We start from the raw sequence: 20,832 nt of genomic DNA on the forward strand, positions 1-20,832 counted from the left end.
AATAATCTTGTCAGGAAAATTGAAGAAATTTTCGGCCAATTAATATTGATTTCAAACTTTTGCTTATTTCACTGCATCGGAGGATTAAAATATTTTCTACGTCAACCAACAGATTCGTTAAAAAAAGCTAATTTCACGAGAAAAATACTTTTTTTTGAAAATTTAATTATAATAAAATTATAATCATTGTAAAATTATAGAATATACACATTTTTACTTTGTTTTAAACTGCTTAATTCTAAGCGAGAGTTTTAATTTCTAGTAAAAACCAGAGTTTATTAAATTTTATTTCGCAGGATTTTTTACCGACTCAATTCAAATTTAGGAAAATTCCTTTTAAAATAACATAGTTTGAAAATTATTAAGTTGTTCAAAGTTTTTTTCTTTAAAAACAATCTGAAACTTCTTCTGTCATTATTTATTTAAATTAAAAAAATTGCATTGAAAATAAATTTTTTTTTATGGATTTCAGTTTAGAAAAATGGGAATTATAATTGCATGTAAAAATAATTTGCAAAATAAATTATTAACTTTGAGAGAATTTTTAAGAAAAATATGTATATATTTTAGAACATTTGGGATTTTACTTTCTTTTAAACTGCAGATTTAAGTAAAAACTACCTTGTCTGTCAATATTTCCCCATGAGGATAATACTGGATATTAGCTGTTTCGGTTCTTTTCCATTTTTTAACCCGCATTACTACTAATAAATGTTTATGAAGATTTTTTCCATCAAAGTTTACATTTAGAGCTCAGAAAGTTCTAATTTATTTTAAACGTTTTTGTCAATTTAAATTTTTTTAACGAATAATACGGAATTTCTTTTGGAGCATTGAGTTAAAAAGAACTATTAAAAAAAGTGTCTAGACAGGACTAATCCTTGAACATGAAATATAGAACTATATTTTGGTTTTACTTATTAGAATTGTGAAGTTTGTATGTTTCAGAAACTGCTTAAAAAGTTGAAAAATGCTTATACAAATTTGCAAAATTAATTCGAGTCATCTGTAATATGTTAAAAGGAAGGGTTTTTTTCTCTGTGTGTGCTTGTTCCTTTTATCTAAAGAATCGTTTGGCTTACCATGCAAACGGAAAAATTACCAAATTATTAGGTGGCCGTATAATTTGTTTTTATTAACTGGAGTTTTTTTTCTTTTTAATCAGAAATTTTATTACCATACTGTGGGATAATTTTCAAGAATTTTTTTTCTCCGTGTGTTTGGACCGAATTTCTGATGTTTTGTACTAAAGCTGGATCTGCACTTTTGAAAGAATGGAATAAAAATAGTGTCTAAGTAGTTAGGAATTCACTCAAATGCCTCTGGTGTTTTTCATGCATAGTTTAGGTGTGTCTTTTGGCTCGAATGTTTGGTTGTGTAGTTATTGCTTCAATATTGTCTTCCAATAATCGTAAAATTAATCCATTGGTTCGTTATAGCGCAATTGTAATATTAACCACTTACCTTCCCAATTTTTTTGAAAAAAAAAAATGCAGAAAATCAAAATATTTTTTTTATTTCATTTATAAATTAAAGGAACTAAAACAAAACATAATACACAAGTTCTAAGTTTAAATTTTACTTTTCTTTATGTGTAAAAAATATTTAATTTACAATCAGTTTACCATCCCAAATGATCTCGGGCAAATGAGAAAAGTCAAATATTAGTCTTTGTATAGGTTCACATCTTCATAATCTGAAAAATCATCTGCATTACTTTCACTTGAGCTCACGAACGCCATTTTTTTTACTCTTTTTTTTTCTGTGTAAATTCATCAACCATCTTATATACAATTGTACAAAACACGACTGCAGTCCTACAAATAGCAAAACTTCCAATCACAGCAGATTATCGTTGTTTCCTGTTTTGCTTCCTGCCAAATAAAACGTAATAAAACAAAGCGTATGGACGAATTCTGCTATACCCGAGTTTACTCGGAATAATAAATATTTGCAATATATACATACCCGAGTTAACTCGAGTTAATCAGGGAAGCGATTAACAACCCTACCTTTTTTTCTATTCCCCATATTAAATTATAGTCACCAGAAAATTCCTCATTGAAAACGTTGTTGTCACTATGTTATGGACACATGTGGCGAGAAGCACGCGCATTCTTCTGTTTGGTGCAAACAAACGAAATAAAACTAATACTTTATGAAAATTCTTAAACAAAGTAGTGCTTGTGCCTTTTAATTATTTATTCTTATTCAGTACAATTTTGTTTCATTACATCATACTATTCGCGTTAATGGAAAAATTTATTGTTATTTATGTATCTTAAAATGGAACAACCTGCTTCCAGAGGGAATGAAATCTTTTCCCCTGGTGGTCTCAAGAAAAAATAAGATTTTATTTGTAGAGTTTTATTTTATAGCGGGAACAATTATATTCTTTTTTTTTACCTAGTACAGTTTGAATAAAGTATGCTATGCATTATTAAATGTTTCTTAATTTTAGCGTAGTCATATAATTAATTTCTTCAGCCATTAAACTGCACATTTTAGCCAGTCGTATATTGCAGTCATTATATATATATGACAAAATAAAAAAAAATACTGAATTACGATTCCGATTATTTCCGAACATGCAAATTATATATATGTATATATATCATAATAGATAAATGCAAAAAGAACAAAAAGGAAAAAAAACCTAGAAAATTAAGAAAAACAGCAGTAAGAACGCACTATGAAAAAAGTCCCTCTATTTACGCTTTTACCTCAATTTGTGCTTCTGTTTTCATATTTTGTAATTTGGCAATCATGTTTTAAGTATATTTTAAATCCTTCTTGAAAAATTTCTCGTTCATGTTAGTTCATTTGAATTCTCTACTCGCTTTATAGATTTCGTTTTATGTTTTATTCTGTTTTTTCTTTATATTTTATTTTCTGCTTTTACGCGATATTTTTACTTAATGTGTTCTAATTTATTTGTTGTGAATATTTTGTAAAATCTTTTTTCTCTGGATTTTTTTATTATTATTTTTCTTTTTCCCTATTTTCATTGTTTTGTAATTTTTCCACTGTTTCTCCACATTTTTAATAAATCATTTGTCATGAAATAATATAGATATCTATTCATTCATTTATTCAAGTTTTTATTCTGATGTTTTTTGAACAATAAATTAAAATTGACTAACCAAAAAAATAAATAAATAAATAAAAGATGAAACAAAAATTTGCACGAATTCAATTAAAGTAATTTATTTTGAAATTTTGCTCTAAAGCTTAAACAAATATACTTTAACCGCAAAATCAAATAAACATAGAAATTCAAATAAACACAAAGAAACGGAATTTATTCTTACTTCTAAATATCATTATTGCTACAAAACTTCTACGTTTAAAAACTTAATTCTTTTTCCTTTCTGTTTTGTACGTTCTTTTAACAGAAAAAATCATTATAAAATAGTGCTGAAGGAAGAATAATTGTAGAAATTAACCGCATTAAGAAAATTATTTCGGAAAAGAATATCTAAGCTGTTCAATACGAATTAACAATAAAAATTATTTGCAAGATTGCAATTAGATTTCGAAAATTGCTTTCGTGTGACCGTGAAACAAAAGACTTAATTAGATGAAATTCTAATTTAATGAATTAAAAACAAGTATTTAAAAGAGATTCTCTTAAAAACGCTAAAAATTACGTTATTTTAAATTTTTTTGGCTTCATATCATTTTTTTAGAGTAATAGTTTCCAATTTTTAAACTCGTGGTATTATAAGAGTTGTGAGCTAAGATTTGTGTACAAATCAGTACATGATATTTAATACACATGCAATGTTAATACACATGCAATACACATGTTATGTAGCAATTAAAACTTTCTCAAAAAGTTCCCTTTTTGTATTGTAAGTATTTTAATAACTTGTGATCTATTATGCGGGATTTCTCGAAGTAGAACTCAATCTTACTGGTTCGAGAGCAAATAGCAAAACTCCCAGTCAAAAATTGGCAAACTTCCAATCACAGCAGATTATTGTTATTTTTTGTTTTGCTTCCAGCCGAATAAAAACGTGATAAAACAGAACGTATCGACGAATTCTGTTATGCCCGAGTTTACTCGGGATAATAAATATTTGCAATATATACATGCCCGACTTAACTCGTGATAATCAGGGAAGCGGTTAGACATGTTAATCTGTGCAGGCGATATTTAAATAACGAAATTATTCGCAAAACGCACTTTCTCTGCATAAACATACCTTTCTTAAGACGAATTCAGATTTTTAACTATAAATATGTGAGGGGAAATATGTTTCCAATAATTTAGGTATGAGAGTGGTCTAAAGTTTAAGCTCTTTAATGCTAATTTCACTTTCAGTGTGTTTCATTGTCGTAAAAAAACGCGTTTTTAAATTTTTTTTCTTCCAAAAACTATTTTACCCTAGCAAGCATTGATGAAGTAAATAAAAAACATTGCTATTACCGAGGAAGAATTATTATTAAATTTAAGTACTACATGCAAGCTCTATAACATATTACTTTGAAACGTTTCTATAAACTTTTATGTGAATAATTTTCTAATGCACATAGACTGCAGTAAGATTTTTTTTTAAATCGAAAATAAGCATCGACTTGGAGAATAAAAAATAATACGCTAGTTTTATTTAATAAATTCTTACTTATATTTTTATGTATTTAATCCCGATAATATTTCTCGACTTGGAGAATTAAAAATATGCCATTTTTATTTAATAAATTCTTATTTATATTTTTATGAAGATAATCTCGACTTGGGGAATAAACTGTAATACGCTATTTTTTTAATAAATTCTTATTTATATATTTATGTCGATAAACTCGATAATATTTCAGTAATAGAAAATATACTTTTCCTTCTTCTTTATTTACGTTTATTTTCCCATCATTCATTTTGGCCATTTTCGTCAAAAGTAGAGAAGCATTTAATCGGTATTTTACGGTGCTCCTGATTATATATTTACATGCCCGACAGCAAGATAGCATAATAGCAATCATGCAGAGCTAGTTTTTCAATACTTCCCTATTGGAGAGGACTGGTCCAGATCTTTTTCAGCAATGATGAGAAACGAAAGAGACGTATGTTGGTATTTCTTTTTGAAAAAAAAAATACAAGACATCAATCATTTTTGATTTCGAAATTTGGAAATCTAATATTACCTTTCGAATAATAAAATGCATTTCGACGTTTTGCGTTTGCTTCATTGTGTATTAATTTCGATCATATTTATTCATTTATTTCTTCAATTGTTGGGATATTTTTTTCCTCCGACTTGACTGAAAATTTCGCATAATTTGGATTAAAAAATTTTCAGTGATGGAGTGTCTCTTGCAGGTGAAAAAATTGCCCCATTTAGCCAAACAATTATCAATGTAAGGTATACCAAGCAAGTGTATAGCGGGTAATGGCACTTTTAGTTTAAAAATATAAGCACTTTTAGCACTTAGGTAATGACACTTTTAGATTAATATATTATCAGTATAAGGAATATCAGCAAGTATACATCGATCACTTTTGGCTTAAACTAAATCAATGCAGGGAATACCTGGGAGGATCATAGCAGGCAATGTTTCTATATTTCAGAAATGTCGGTGATTTGTATAAGATGCATTTCCAACCTTTATAAACTTACAAAAGATAAGTTATTTACGTCTATAGTTAGCGATCTTCATAATGAAGGAAGGCACAGCACACTTGCTGTTTTGTAATTATGATGCCTGGACCAACCTGTCAGAGAAAGAAATAAAAGCACTATTATAATTTTCTGCATGCCTTTTGGCATATCGCATATAAGTCAATAAAATTTTGCAGCACTTGTTTGTGAGCCGTGGAGGCTCAAGGGTAGAGCGCTCGCCTCCGAAGGTGGTGACCTGGGTGTGATCCCAGCAAAGGTTGGAATGCACCTTGCTCACACCTACCACAGTGCTGACGTAAAATATCCGCAGTGATAGACTAATCATGGGTTAGAGTCCCCTTGCCGTTAGACTGACTGTGGGATGTTTTCGCGGTTTTCCTCTCCGTGTAACGTAAATGCGGCTAAGTTCTATCAAAAAAGTCTTCCACGAAGGCAAATTTCTCCCAATACTTGATCCTGGAGTTACTTGATCCTTATCTTCTGCATTCGATTCAAAATTACAATGCTATGGAGTTGAACATTGGTAGTCTTAAGCCAAAATTGCGTCGGCTATTCAAGGTAGTGACCCGGATTCGATTCCAGTGTGTGTTTGGAATTCGAATTCTGTACCTAGCTCACACCGACCACAGTGCTGACGTAAAATATCTTCAGTTAGAGACGAATCATAGGTTAGAGTCTCCTTGCCGTCAGGTAAACCATGGGTTGTTTTCGTGGTTTTCCTCTCCATGTAACGTAAATGGGGATTGATTAAATCAAAACGTCCGCCAATAAGAGAAAATTTCTTCCAATACTTGATCCAGAAGTTCCCTTGTCTTCTGGATTGGGTTCGAAATTACAAGACTGCGAAGTTAAACATTGGTAGTCATAAACTCATAATTGGGTCGGCTATGCATACGCATGTTCTCATCAATTTCAGTGTATGTGATTGATTTGGTAAGGCATCTATTAATCATTAAGTATAAAATTATTGTAGAAAGGAGTTTTTTCTTTTACAACACACTATTTTGACAGATTTAAAGTAACAATTAAATAAAGAAGATTAAGGATTCTTCAGTATGAGCTATAAACCATAATATATAAAAATTATATTTCTTAAAATTTTAATTATATATAAACGTTGTCCTAAATGCTGAAGCTAAAAATGAAATACAAATCATATATGGCAACGTTACTTTTGAAAAGTAACGAGTAAAAGTACAAGTATTTTTAAAAAAAGTAACGAGTAAAAAGTAAAAAGTTCTTATTTTAAAAAGTAACGAGTAAAAAGTACAAGTAAAAGTACAAGTACTAAACAAAAAAAGTAACGATTTAAAAGTACATTTCTAGGTAATCGATTCAAAGTAACCTAAAATTTTATTGAATAATATTCTTAAGTTCTTTAATGTTTCTGCAAAATTGTTGTTATTTATTTATTTGTTTTTAATTTTGAAAGTTATGGGCATTAATTTATTTTTAAATTCGGAAGAATATTATAATATAATTTTATAATATAATCGTATAATATAATTTTAAAATCAAACATAATTTTAATATCAAACTTTTCATGAATTTGCACGAAAAAGAAATTTTATCAATTAATTTTAATTTTTAATTTATTATTTTTATTTATTCAAATTACCATTGATTTAAAATTGTTTTACTCTTTAGAAACGCGTTTTAAAAGCACAAACATAAACAGAGCAAACACGGGGTTTCAGATAGCTTTGTGATCTTTGAGTTAGTAAAAAATAATTTAATGTGCAGTATAAGTTGAAACAGAAGGTATTTAAACACGAAGTTAGCTGTGAATGCATATATATTGCACATTAATTTTATAAATCAAAAAAACATAAGCATTTTTTTTAAATTTAATTTTTTGTTTTTTTAGAAAGCTTACCGAGTTTTAGAAAAAAGTAACAATTTCATTCGATATTTCCGTTACAAATACTTGTACTTTTTTCCTAAAAAAGTAACGAAAGTACAAGTAAAAGTACTAAATTTAAAAAGTAACGAAGTACAAGTAAAAGTACGTACTTTTTACTTGTACCGGCGGTACAAGTAACGAAAGTAAAAGTACTGCCATATATGATACAAATCCATCATTAACACTAAGCATACCATAACCTGTCAAATGGCAGTTTAAGAGCTTTGGCATCGAAAATACGCTTATCATCTTATCTTTATAGCACATTTGACTTCACTACTTTTTCTAACAATTATATACAGTTAATATTCTATTTTTTTTGCATTTTGTTTGTTTCGAATAATACTTGTTGTATGCCTATTTCTTAATTATTAACAATTTATTGCTTTATAAGGTCATCGGATCAGAAATTACGATGAAATGCGCGTTCAACGTATTGCATTCGATTTGTTGCATATTTCTGCAAAGACTGTTGGGTAGATAGTGCAGTCAGAAAAACTGTGAATTCAAATTTCAAGAAAGCACCTAAAATTTTAGATTGGCACTTCTGTGTAAGAAAAAGTGACGAAAACTAAATGATTTGGTAAGAAGTTTATTTTGACAGCTTTACTTCGTTTCTAACTGACTGTTAGTTTTTAATCAGAAAAGTGTCGAAACAATCAAGGCAGCACACGTTCTTAGAAGAAATAACATTAATTATAACAATAATTATTAGAATCATATTCTTATTTATTATTATTATTATATATAATAATTCTTATATATTCTTATAATTATAAGAATAATTATAAGAATTATAATTATTAAAATTGTCTTATATATTCTTATAGTCCTAATTATCATTAGGACTATAAGAAAAATGTACAATGTACAATGGAAGCACCCTGTATATGTAAAAAATGCGCTGAGCAATGAATAAAAAATTCTTATTCTTTGTGTTCGTAATACATAAAAATTGGCAATATGCAATTTTATATAATTATAATGAAGTTTTTTTAGTTTATTTCCTTCCTAACATCCATATTTCATACATTCAATCAAGAAACATAAAGTTCGGTCATTTGACCGGATATGGTAGAAATAGGTATATATTAACTGTTGGGATGTTTAGAGTTAAATGTTAAAGCTAAAAGGGAAACAAAAATCAACCATTAAGTCATTTTCCAAATACATAGAACCAACATTTTAACAAACAATCAGGCAGAAAAAAACTATTGAATACTTTGTCATTACTTGACAATTTTAATATCTGAGCTGATTCAGTGATCTGATCCAAGACTATATAAAACAGTAATTTTTCATACCTGCTGAAGTATTTTCAAATCAATTATTGGTTTTTTTTAAAGTAGAAATTACGACAATCATAAATCAACTAAAGTGTGTAAGTTCGGTCATAAAAGAAAAATATGAAGCTTTTAATTAAATTATGTTTATACACATTGAATTCCGAAAAAAAGAGATTAATTTTACAAATAATGTTGGAAATCATTATTCATGGAAAGTCGAGTTTTTAATTTTATGTTCCATTGTTGGGTGCATTATTTTTCTAATAAAATTTCTAACAAAAAAACTAGGTTTTTATTTGTTAACTTTTCTATTTTTGATGGAGTATGTGGATATTTTATTTTGAAACATTAAGCTTTTATCTCATTAAATAAAGATATGTCATTAGTTTTTTTAAACACTCAGAAGGAAACATTTTACTGCTTTAAGAAATAAAAATGATGGGATGCAATTATCATACGAAAAACAGTAACAATATTGGAATATTGAAGCACTTAAACTTTCAGCCTATTATTAAATTTTTCATTCGGCACTCCAATTTGTTGAATTACAATAGTAGTTTGTCTTCATATTTTTGCAATATATATATATATATATATATATATATATATATATATATATATATATATATATATATATATATATATATATATATTTTTTGTAAAAAATTTAGTCTAATTTATAGTTAAAGTAAAAACTTTTAATTTATTTCTTATAATGTGTAGATATGCAACATTATGGCAACCTATTTTGTATTTAGAGAGAAATTTAAAGTTTAACTAATATAAAATTATCTATTTTAAGAATGAAGTAGAAATTTAACATATATACAGTGAGGTATTTAATAGGTGTGAACTTTCTTTAAAAATAAAAGTAATTTAGTGTGCCATAAACGTAATTTATTTTCAATTACAAATTTTTTGGATTCTTAGGATAAATATTTTTCTATTAAACTTCATATGTGATTTCTAATCGATGGGTCAGGATCGATAGCGATTTGTCTGTATACGGTATTTAAACCATTCATTGGATAATTTTTGATTTATATGGTTATGGTTTACCGAAAAATCATATTATCGTAAAATCAAAATCAAATTATGGTCCTTATACCCACGCATTTAGTAAATATGAAACTGAATTTCAAATTTAACTGATTAAATGGCTTTTAAGACATGTCTACGGAGTCACGGTATTAGCAATTTTTACCACATTTACCAAAATTTATCACATGTTATAAAACTATATTTTATTGTTAATTTTACAAAAATCACCTATACAGTCAGAATACGTTCCTATACAGTCAGAAATACGGCAAATTTTACCATTTTCTGGTAGTTTTCACAATAATTTTTTTTCTCAGTGCATCAATGAAAAGCTGTATTGGCACCATTACAGTGCTTTGGTTTCCGTTAATTTGTAAAAAAATTGATTTCTAAATTCAATGCTTGCAAAAAAATTTTTTTTCCACAATTTTAATAAAATAATCGTTTTAGCTGATCAAAGTTTATCGAAATATGCTTAACTACTAATAACTAATTACTTTAATATGTTTTTAAAAAATGGGTAAGTTTCGATTTACTCACATTTTAATGCATGTTTTTTCCACGATTTATTTTAAAGAATTTAGGTAAAAAATTTTAGACAATTTTTTTAAATTTTCACTCTAAATTTCAATGTCGTTAAATTGGGCAATTTAATTTCGTTATAGTTACTTTAAAACTGTCATTTTAATTTTGTTCAATTTATCCCTGTTTTATTTTTCATTGCCTGTATATTAATGTATTTAATGTCCTGAAAAAGAAATATAACGAAATGAATTAAAATATCATCTCTTAATAGTTCTCGAGGTTTTAAAAGATAACATTATTTAACTGACAAGAACTTATGCAAATAAAAATATTGTTTTTTCGAACGATTTTAATAAAACACGAGTATTTTTATAAAATGAATATAGTAGAATTTACTTTGAAATTTTGGATTTTATGCCAACTTAAATACGATGCAAAATATTGTTTTAGAGCTTTATATTTAATTGACTTATTTCATACATATCCAATTTCCTCATAACTTTCATTTACATTTCATATCAAAATATGAGTTAGAATTTTTATCTGTTGTTTTAAACGTTTTATATTTTTCACAAAAATGAAAAACAAATTTAATATGAAAATATTTACCTTGTCAAAATGCTATATGTTAAATTCATTATGCAAATCTAATAAAGAGAAACTTAGATAAATATCGGGGATTTTGTACTGTTAAACTTTTGAATAAATATTTACTTTTTCTCTTCGTATCTTAGAAGATTATTTTGGAATGTTTTCTTAGTTAAATCCTTTCTCTTAGCAATTTTTGTTTTGTACGATAAAAAAATGGTGCAAGGATAAATATTCATTATATAACATTTTATTGCCTATAAATAATCATATAATATACTAAGATCATTTATGTAAAATGAGTTGTAATTAATTGTTCTTTTAGCGTGTTTTTTAGTCATCAATTAAAACAAAATATACAAACGACCATACGCAAATTAATATTTAAGCAAGATAAAAAAGCATATACTATCAAAGTCTGACAAATCATTACTGTTAAAATTGGAACTGATAAAAGCAGATCTTTTTTGATTTATTGAGGAAACAGAAGAGAATTGAAAATTGAATTTTAAAAACACATCCAAATTTCCTCAGTCTAAGCAATTTTTTCTTCCAATTCCTACTATTAGATCACACTCTCTCTATATATCTTGTTCGAATTTTCAATCGTCAATAAAATACTTTTTATTCATTCACTCAAGTTCAAATACATTTTGTTTAAACTTGTAGTGGAATGACACTTGATGTTAATTATAGTTGTTTTTGCAAACATTAATTCATTCATTAAATAGGGAAGAGTGAGAAACGAAATGGAATTTTCTGATTGTTTAAGCCTTAGGTATCATTTTAAATGTTACTATAAGCGATTCAGTTTTTCTCATATTTTAGAGATAACATCAGTGATAATTTCCAACTTATAGCTCTATTTAAACAAAAACATAGTTTTTTGCGCACATTTAAATAATTATTTTACATTCGCTGTGACAGATAAATTCAATACAGAACATTACGTGGTAGCACGAGTGATCCCTCAATCCATCAATTCAACTCAATTTTATTAGTTCACACTCTCCTTATACCTTGTTCAAATTTCTATCGTTAATCAAATACTTTTTATTCATTCAGTCTAGTACAAGTACATTTCTTGAACTTGTAGTGTCCCTTAATGTTTATACAGTTTTTTTTTCAAATATTAATTCATTTATTAAATTAAATTAATTAATTTTAGTTTTATATGGGAGAAAATTTTTTAATTATTTAATAAAAAGTAACTGAAATAAAATTTTTCTTTATTGACCTAAGTAAGAATTGACTTTAATTTTTTTAAAAACATTACTTCGTTTTAATTTATTTCTAACTTCAATATTAATGTGTTTAGATAATTACTTGTTTAATGCGTTGAGATAGATTTTATGACAAGCATGGAGCAAGTAATAATGAAATTATTCGCAGAGAATCTTCAAAAAGTATTGTCTCTATCTGTGCTAGTGCTATTGAAATTCACATTAAATCATCACATACACATTATAATTATGTTTGTTACTGTAGAAGCTGCTACTTCTAATTATTCCAAAACGTCATAAGATTTGATGGAATTTTTGGCGATTAGTGGCAATTTGTGGATATTTCCTTTTTTTTAACATTAAATTGTTCCTTAGTTTTACTTCCAGATAGGTACTAGTACTGCTTATGTTGAAATTTTGGTTCGCCAAAACATTTTTGCGGCTTATGATAATGAGCTTGTGGCTCCCGAGCCCTTTGTTTGTCGAGCTCTTCCTTTGTTTTTCAGTGTACTTTTTTTAAAAAATAAATGCAAGTTTGTATGTTTTAAATGTAACGGTTAGCTTTATTCCTATTACATCAGTTTTTCTCTAAAATACATAACTATTTTTGATAGTGTACAGATTTATATAAGTGTAATGTTGGGTATAACAGTTATGTAACATATAAATATTGTAAAATGATGAAATAGTTTTCAAAAACAATGTAAAAGTTTTTTTTTAATCATAAGTTTTGAAAAGTTGAAGAAACTTTTGTTTTATAAAGTAAACATTTCTCAATCATGGGTTGCAATTCGCTGTCAAACTGAATTTGATTGATGATTCTGATTTCTCCAAAGTTTTGTAAACCTGCACTTCAGATTTTAGATAATAATTTAAAGCTCGAGATTTATATTCAAGTGGAATATAGAGGAATGCGTGTGTTTGAAATCCATGTTTAACTTACAGAAACATAAACTCTTAAGAAAAATCAGGAAAGACAATAGTGTATATCTTCATAGTAAAAAAAAAATTGAAGGTTTAGAGGAAAAATATGCTTTTATCGTTATATTTATATAAGATATTATTTTTTCAACTTAGATAATTTTCAATGTTTTATTATACAGGATGTCTGACAGCGAAGTTAATGTTCGTGTATTGGAATCCGATTCGGGATATGGATAACACTTGATATTTTCACTCAGAGGACAAAGAAATAGGTCCTTGTCCTCAGTGTGAAATGTGAATTTGGCCCACCCTATGAACGGGCATCTCTAGCAGTTTGGCGGGGGTAATGTAGTTCACCTTCGTGATTCAGGTTCATGTATGTCTGCTTTGTGTTTCAAATGTTGCAAATATCATTTAATGACTTAATTATTTAAATTAATTGCCATAGGAAAATTTTTAAATTTTTATGTTGTACATAATTTTAAACTAGAGTGTTAACGTACACAATATTGCGTAACGCATTACGATGTTTTTTTTTATAGATAATACGTTAATTATAAATAATTGATAATTTGATTGTTATGAAAGTATTATCACGTTAAAATAAAAAAATTTCAAACACTGACATTAAAAGCTGAAATAGTATTTTATAAATATAAAATTTACTTTAATGCCAATCGGAATACGCTTAATTTCATAATAACGCTCATAAAACATACACGGAAAACACAAACTTCCTAATAAAAAACAATATATAGCAGTTATTCATGGAATTAAATATGAACAGAGTTTCGTAATCTTCGTCATTAATATGTAATTTTAGACGCTTATATTTATGATAATATGTTTGTGGTAATAGGTATATATATGAATATATTATGATATATGTATAAATTATGATAATATGTATAGTTAATTTCGTCATTGATTGTATTTAGCAGAAATGATTTTAATATGTGTACATTACTATATACTATAAGTTGAGCTATAACATTTCAGCAATGATTAAACGAAAACACTACTGTAAGAGTTAAATAATAAAAAATTGTTGGTGCATATAAGGCCGAAAGATATAAAAGGTAATTAAATAAAAGGGGGATGTGATCGTTAAGGAAAGTGGTAGTACAATGCTAATGTGGGATAACAATAACCCAATAGGTTCAAAGGGTCACAAAGTGTGAGGTTTGAACAAATTGGATGATTTGGTATCACCGAATTTGGAAAAAGGGCGAAACTAAAATAAATTAAATATTAAAGATAAATAAGGTAAAGTCATGCTATATCCAAAATATATATATGATTTAATACAGTAAGCTGATGTTTCCAATAAGAAAAACTAATAAATTCACATATATGCATGCCCATAACAATAAAAAAGGTACTCACCACATACAGAAGGAAAAAGGTGATAACTAATAGTTATAAAGGTAAAGCTAAAAAAACAATCACAAAACTTTCTGTTCAACTAAACATTTATTTTTGTAAAGCTACCTTTCGTAACAAACAAACAATATGATTGCAACACATTTTGTGGCACAGAAAAATACATCTTTTAAAAGGAAATGGGTGACAAGAGAATTTAAAGAAATCAAAGGCGTCATGCAAAAAGTTAAATATAAAAGAACGAGTAATTTAACCGTTAAAATAAATATGAGAAGAAAGTTAAAATTTGAGAGGGCTTTTAATGTTGAAGAAAATTGAAGGTATAAAATGTTGATTTTAAATTTTACAGAAATTTACTACAGTTACGGATTTAATTTAAAATAAAGGTTAAGAAAAAAAAATGTAAAAAGAAATCCCTCGATACGGACCGAAGTCCGCATTTCGGAGAAAAAGGGTGATCTGCCCGAAGGCTCGATAAAAAGAGAATGTATTTAAAAAGACTTAAAAAAACCTTAACTGGGGTAGACCAGAAAAACTACGACCAATTAAATTTAAAGAGGCGGAGAGTTTGAAATTTAAAGGAAAGAGATTGGTTAGTTAGCCCCCCTGAAATTAAAAGAAGAAAAAGAAAGGCGTGAATAGAGGGGTTGGTTGACTTTCCCCACAGGAAGTGCGATGACCGCAACGACCATGAGAAAGGTCAACAAGAAAGTTAAAAATAAAATTGCCAAATTGAAAAAGGAATAACGTTTAAAGAAAATTAAAGGCTTGGGTAAAATTAGAAATTAAATTGTCACATTACATTAAGTGTAAATGTGACAACTACCAAAATCTATCAAACCACTAATGAAAACCAGTTTAAGTGTCTCATGAAATTTGTGTTGCTCTGTGAAATTTTGCTCTAACTGACAATCAAACAGGTTTTGATGTTTTTGTCCTGCTTTCCTTTTGAAGTAAATCTATATATTTTGTTCTCTCGTTGCTTAAATATTAAGCTACGACTTCAAAAGGTTATATTTATTTGATTTTTATTTTTGGCAATGATTCAAAAACACATATTAAGGGCAACGGCTAAGTAGCACGTTGAATTCTGATTTTGAGAGAGATTTTCAAGGATTTTTCGGTTATAATAATGACACATCGTAAAGCCACGGAACTCCTATAACACTATAATGAGCCATGGTGGCTCAGGGAATAGAGCGTATGACTTTCAATGAGGAGAACCGGGTTCGAATCCCACCGATGGTTGGCCAATACGATTCCGCTTCCGGCTTGCACCTACCACAGTGCTGACGTGAAATATCCTCAGTGGTAAGACGCATCAAGGTTTGAAGTCCTTTCGAAGTCAGGCTAACCGTGGGAGGTTCTAGTGGTCTTCTTCTCCATGTAACACAAATGCGGGTTAGTTCCATCAAAAAGTCCTCCACGAAGGCAAATTTTTCCCAATACTTGATTCAGGCGTTCCCTTGTCTTCTGGATTGGGATCAAAATTACAAGGCTACGGAGTTGAACATTAGTAGTTGTAAACTGAAAATTTGATCGGCTGTTCAATGACTGTTATAAAATGTACCACTATAATGAATTTTCCAAAAATTATTAAGAAATAATTGCTTTTTAATTTTTTGTTCCATCTGTTAACAAATCTGGTTTGCTTCTCCATTAGTTAAGGTAAAATTCCAACGATATTGAAATTAGTTGTGCTTTTTGGGAAACATCAGGAATATGAAAAGCTCTTAGAATAATAAAAACTAACAAATAGGAAATAGGAACGAAGAAAAGGCTTTTCATATTTATTTTCTTCGAAATAGTTTTAAGTTTCACAAACAACACGATTATTTAATTATCGCTAAACGTCAAATTCAATGCTTACTTGAAAGATCGTATTAACTTTGTTTAGTTAATAAACTAAATTGAAGGAACGACATACTTTAATTGAATCTAAAAGTAAACTTAAGCAATCCAAGAGAAAATAAAGCAGTTTTATTTGCTTTAGTGTTTGAACCGACATTTGATGTATGCTTTAATTTGACCTAAAAGATTATAATCAAACAAAGAGGTTATTATTTGAACTTCATTAAAATGTGTTTACTCACCGTTAATTACGCATGGTTGTATTTTTATTTTCAAAAATTAAATAAAGCTTTTAACTGACACTACTTATTTCTAAATTTCACCATCGATAAGAACTTAAAGAAGTTTTAAAAGGAATTGAAAATTGATTTGCTGAATAGAATTGGGAAAGATGCCATATTAAGTTAATATCCCTTAGAAAAGTAAACAATAGTTTCAAAAAATAGCTGCTTAACAGTGGACATACATTTTTTTTAGGATGTTTATTTTCTTAAAGTAACTAAAGATTTTTAAGAACACGAGAAGTGATATAAGAAGCAATATTAAAATTTCTATATGGCACTATATCTTCAGGCTGGCTCTGCGATGGAGAACAATGCACGTCCTCATCTTTCCTCGATCACTTGAACCAAAATTTATCGCGATATTACCGCAGAGGGATTTTCGTGAATGAGAATTCTGACCGTTATAAGATTTTAAAAAATCTTTAAATTTAATAACTGTAGTTTTGTGGTGAACATTGTTATGAGTTTAAATTGTTTTCTAATCACTAAAAATGAAGCTTATCGTTGTGTTCAAACTTTCGACCATCTAAGGACTAGCAGAGAGCTGCTAAAACCATATGAAAGTGATGCAACCATATGCATATTGTTGATCGACAAGGTACTCACACAGCCTAAAGTGTCAACTGAGGGTTAAATTTTGAACTATTTTATAAACCTGAAAACTTTGTCGGATGAAAAATACACTGGTGTAAGAAATTAAGATAATTTGCCGACTTGGTCAATTATCTCTAGAACTACTGGATCGATTTTAATGAAATTTAATGTGTACATACATTGATACAATACAAATAACCATTCAACAATTGTAATACTTACGTATGATCATGCGTAGCACTCGTTGGAGTCGGAAGGTATGAAATTACCACAAGACAATTCAGGCCAATTACCACAGGACTGCCTTAGTTCAATAGAGGGGTCCATACCCTCTATTAGCCCATTTTTTATTTATTTATTCTGCAACCGCAGTTTCATACCCTCCGGCTCCCGAACGCACGATCATGCGTGTGTATTACAATTGTTGAATGGTTATTTATTTTGTATTGCATCAATGTATGTACACATCAAATGTCATTAAAATCGGTCCAGTAGTTCTGGAGATAATTGACCAATTCGGCAAATTCTCTTAATTTCTTAAACCAGTGTATATGAAGTTTGATTTGGAATCTTTCAGTAGAACCGCAGCTATGAGCCTCTTCCCGCCGTCAGTTTGGTTTTTCTTTACTATTCAATACTTTGTCACAAAATGTAACAAAAAAAATGTTTAGGTAAAAAGTTGTATTGTCTTTGGATAACCAGAACATTCATTTGAAAAGTTCAGCACATGTAGTATATCAATATTTTCTAGCTGTAAACTTTACTTCCGGAAAAGGTACTCCGTGTCATCTTCACCCCTATGACTGTTATACCCCTATGACCCCTCACCCCTATCACTGTTGTTTTCCGTTCACTTGTTTATGTGAAAGAAGTAATATTTGTAGAAGAAAAAATTGAAGTTCAAACACAAAGTTAAAAATGTTGGCCAATGTGAAAATAAGGGTCGAAAACTTTTGTATGTTGTTCTATTTCCTTATGAAACATTCATGCTCGATTCAAGAAAAGTACGCTATAGGAATCTCAATTCATGTCCGATTGAAAGAATTTTCGATTTGGAAATCTCGCAACACATTTCCTAAAGTCATTGAGCTGCAGTTGGGTGAAGGAAAAAAATTACGTACTTTTTTTTTCTTGTTCTGAACTCATGTTATTCAAAAAAGGCCTCAGAATTACTGCTGTGTATTTTTTTTATTTGCTTCAAATCAAAACATACCTGTTCTGTTTCAATACAATAACACAATCCTCTATTGATTAAATTTCAGGTACTTTTAATTCAGTTTAGTTCATTATTTTTTTAATTAAAATGTCTTTTTTTAATTTACTAGAATTTCTAAAGTATAATTGGAGCGAAGTACCACATTTTTAGATTTTGCATTTCTCAGCTGCCACTTTATTTAGTTGTATATAAACACCGACTTCACTATTTATTTTTGATATCATTACTTTCAGTAATATAGCTACAATATTTTTTTTTTAAATTTTGAAACTATAAATATTATAACTCATGGGAACGTTGTACTATATAATTATTTTTGATATCATTACTTTCAGTAATATAGGTACAATAATTTTTTAAAATTTTGAAACTATAAATATTATAACTCATGAGAACGTTGCACTATGCATTTTTGATATCATTAGTTTCAGTAATATAGGTACGATATTTTTTTCTATTTTGAAACTATTATAAGTATTATAACTCTATAACTATAAATATTATAACAATATATAATATGTACTTCAAACAACTATGCAAGTTATGTCACCATATCGTTGGTTCAAAACTAAAACGACACTTCTGCACTCACTTCTCATGTTATTTGAATGAGAAGTGAGTGCAGAAGTGTCGTTTTAGTTTTGAACCAGCGATATATACAAACATTTATGGAAGATAACTGATTTTTTAAAAAGTATGATATACGAAAAATTATGACTCTAGGGTAGATGTGAAGGACTATGACTCTAGGGTAGAACGTGAGACTATAACTCTGTAATATGAGAGACTATAGTATCTCATATTATATGAATTATTATATAATAAGTATATATTCACCATATGAATAAGTATATATGGTGTGTTTCCATAAGTTTGCCATGTGTATGTCACTTTCCCATAACTATTTGGTATTTCACCATAAGGTAACCATAAAAGTTAGGTGTGTTCCAATATATTTGCCATATGTGTATGGTACATTTCCAGAACGGATTGTCTTGCCATATAAATACTATACAGCTATGTATGGTTACCATAGGTTTATGGTGTCTTGCCATATAAATGCCATACAAATCTTTATGGTTACCTTAGTTCTACGGTATAGGGCCATAGAAATTTCTATGGTTGCCGTAAGTCTGTGGTGTCTTGCCATAGAAATTTCGATGATTGCCATAGGCTTATGGTGCTGTGCCATATAAATGCCATACAGATCTCTATGGTTACCATAGCGATCTGTATGGCACGGCAAGATACCATAGGCGTATAGTATCTTGCCGTGACAATTTCTCTCGTAACCATAGGTTGCCATAGATTTCTCTATGGCAAATTTTCCTAAGTGTATAACTATGGTAGTGTGTAAGACTATGCGTTATGTAGAAGACAGAACTACTCTCACGGTATATGATAATGGTTATGATAGAACGTAGCAATATGACTATGGTAGTATGAAATACTACAACTGTAGTATTTCATAGACGATGGTAGAATAAAATACTATAATAGTTTGATAAAAATTACTTTGTCAGTTTAATAACAATGATTTTAACTGCAGGTTTGCAATGATTGCAATATTATGAAATTGGATGCCAGTTAGAAATTGTAAAGCTATAGTTATGGTTATATCAAATGCTTGTACTAAAACTATTAGTATAAGGATTTTATGTAGGAATTAAATTTAGGAACTAAATATTTTGTAACCTTTTCTAATAAAAAAAATTTTCTAACTATTATTATCTAAAAATACATTAAAAACAATTTCCATCACAAGCATATTAACAAAATGATTTTAAATATCCTCTAACCTGATTCCTATTTCGTTTAAAAGAATATATTTTAGATTAAATGTAAAAGTTCTAAGCTTATACAGCGAACTTGCAGATTTCAAATTCTGACTAAATTAATTTGCTATTTTAGAAAACGTCAAAACTCAAACATAAAGTTGAAAGGAACTGCAGCCTTAAAAATCTTTTTCTATCGTCTGTATTTAGTTGAACAGTTTGAAAGGAAATATATATTCTCTTGAGCATTTCAGCTAATTTTTCAAGTTTCAGAGAATTCTCGAAATCGATTTTTAGAACGTTCTGACACGATACTAAGTGGTCCCTGGAGATTTGTTTTCCAAACATTTAGATGAGGGAAAATTGTTATCAATCGGAAGTATTTAATAGAAATGTTGAGATGAAACTTAGGGTCTGTTTGTGATGGCGTGAGGCACGAAAATAATTCGCCCTTGAGAATCTGGATTTAGCAGTAAAATTTCGGTGATGGCAATACCAGTAGTTCAGATTTCTATATAATTGATTATTAGAATTGCCTAAATTTATAATGGATTGAAAAAATTCATTTTTGGATGATTTTAGATCTTGAAAATTACACGAAACCATGTAAAGGTCATC

General features: G+C 28.5%; 1 long non-coding RNA gene across 2 annotated transcripts in view; it reads left to right on the forward strand.

Annotated features, from left to right (window-relative positions):
- The window catches only part of LOC147807386 (uncharacterized), a 153,413-nt gene extending 138,495 nt beyond the window's left edge, over positions 1-14,918 (forward strand). For both annotated transcript variants that reach the window (XR_015435674.1, XR_015435675.1), the window contains exon 3: positions 13,291-14,918. This is a non-coding gene — a long non-coding RNA (uncharacterized LOC147807386). The remainder of the gene's footprint in view (positions 1-13,290) is intronic.
- The last annotated feature ends 5,914 nt before the right edge of the window (positions 14,919-20,832 follow it).

This window comes from Parasteatoda tepidariorum, chromosome 7 (assembly GCF_982258835.1).
Source record: "Parasteatoda tepidariorum strain Cologne lab strain chromosome 7, Ptep-v5.0, whole genome shotgun sequence".
In the NCBI taxonomy this organism is placed as follows: domain Eukaryota; kingdom Metazoa; phylum Arthropoda; class Arachnida; order Araneae; family Theridiidae; genus Parasteatoda; species Parasteatoda tepidariorum.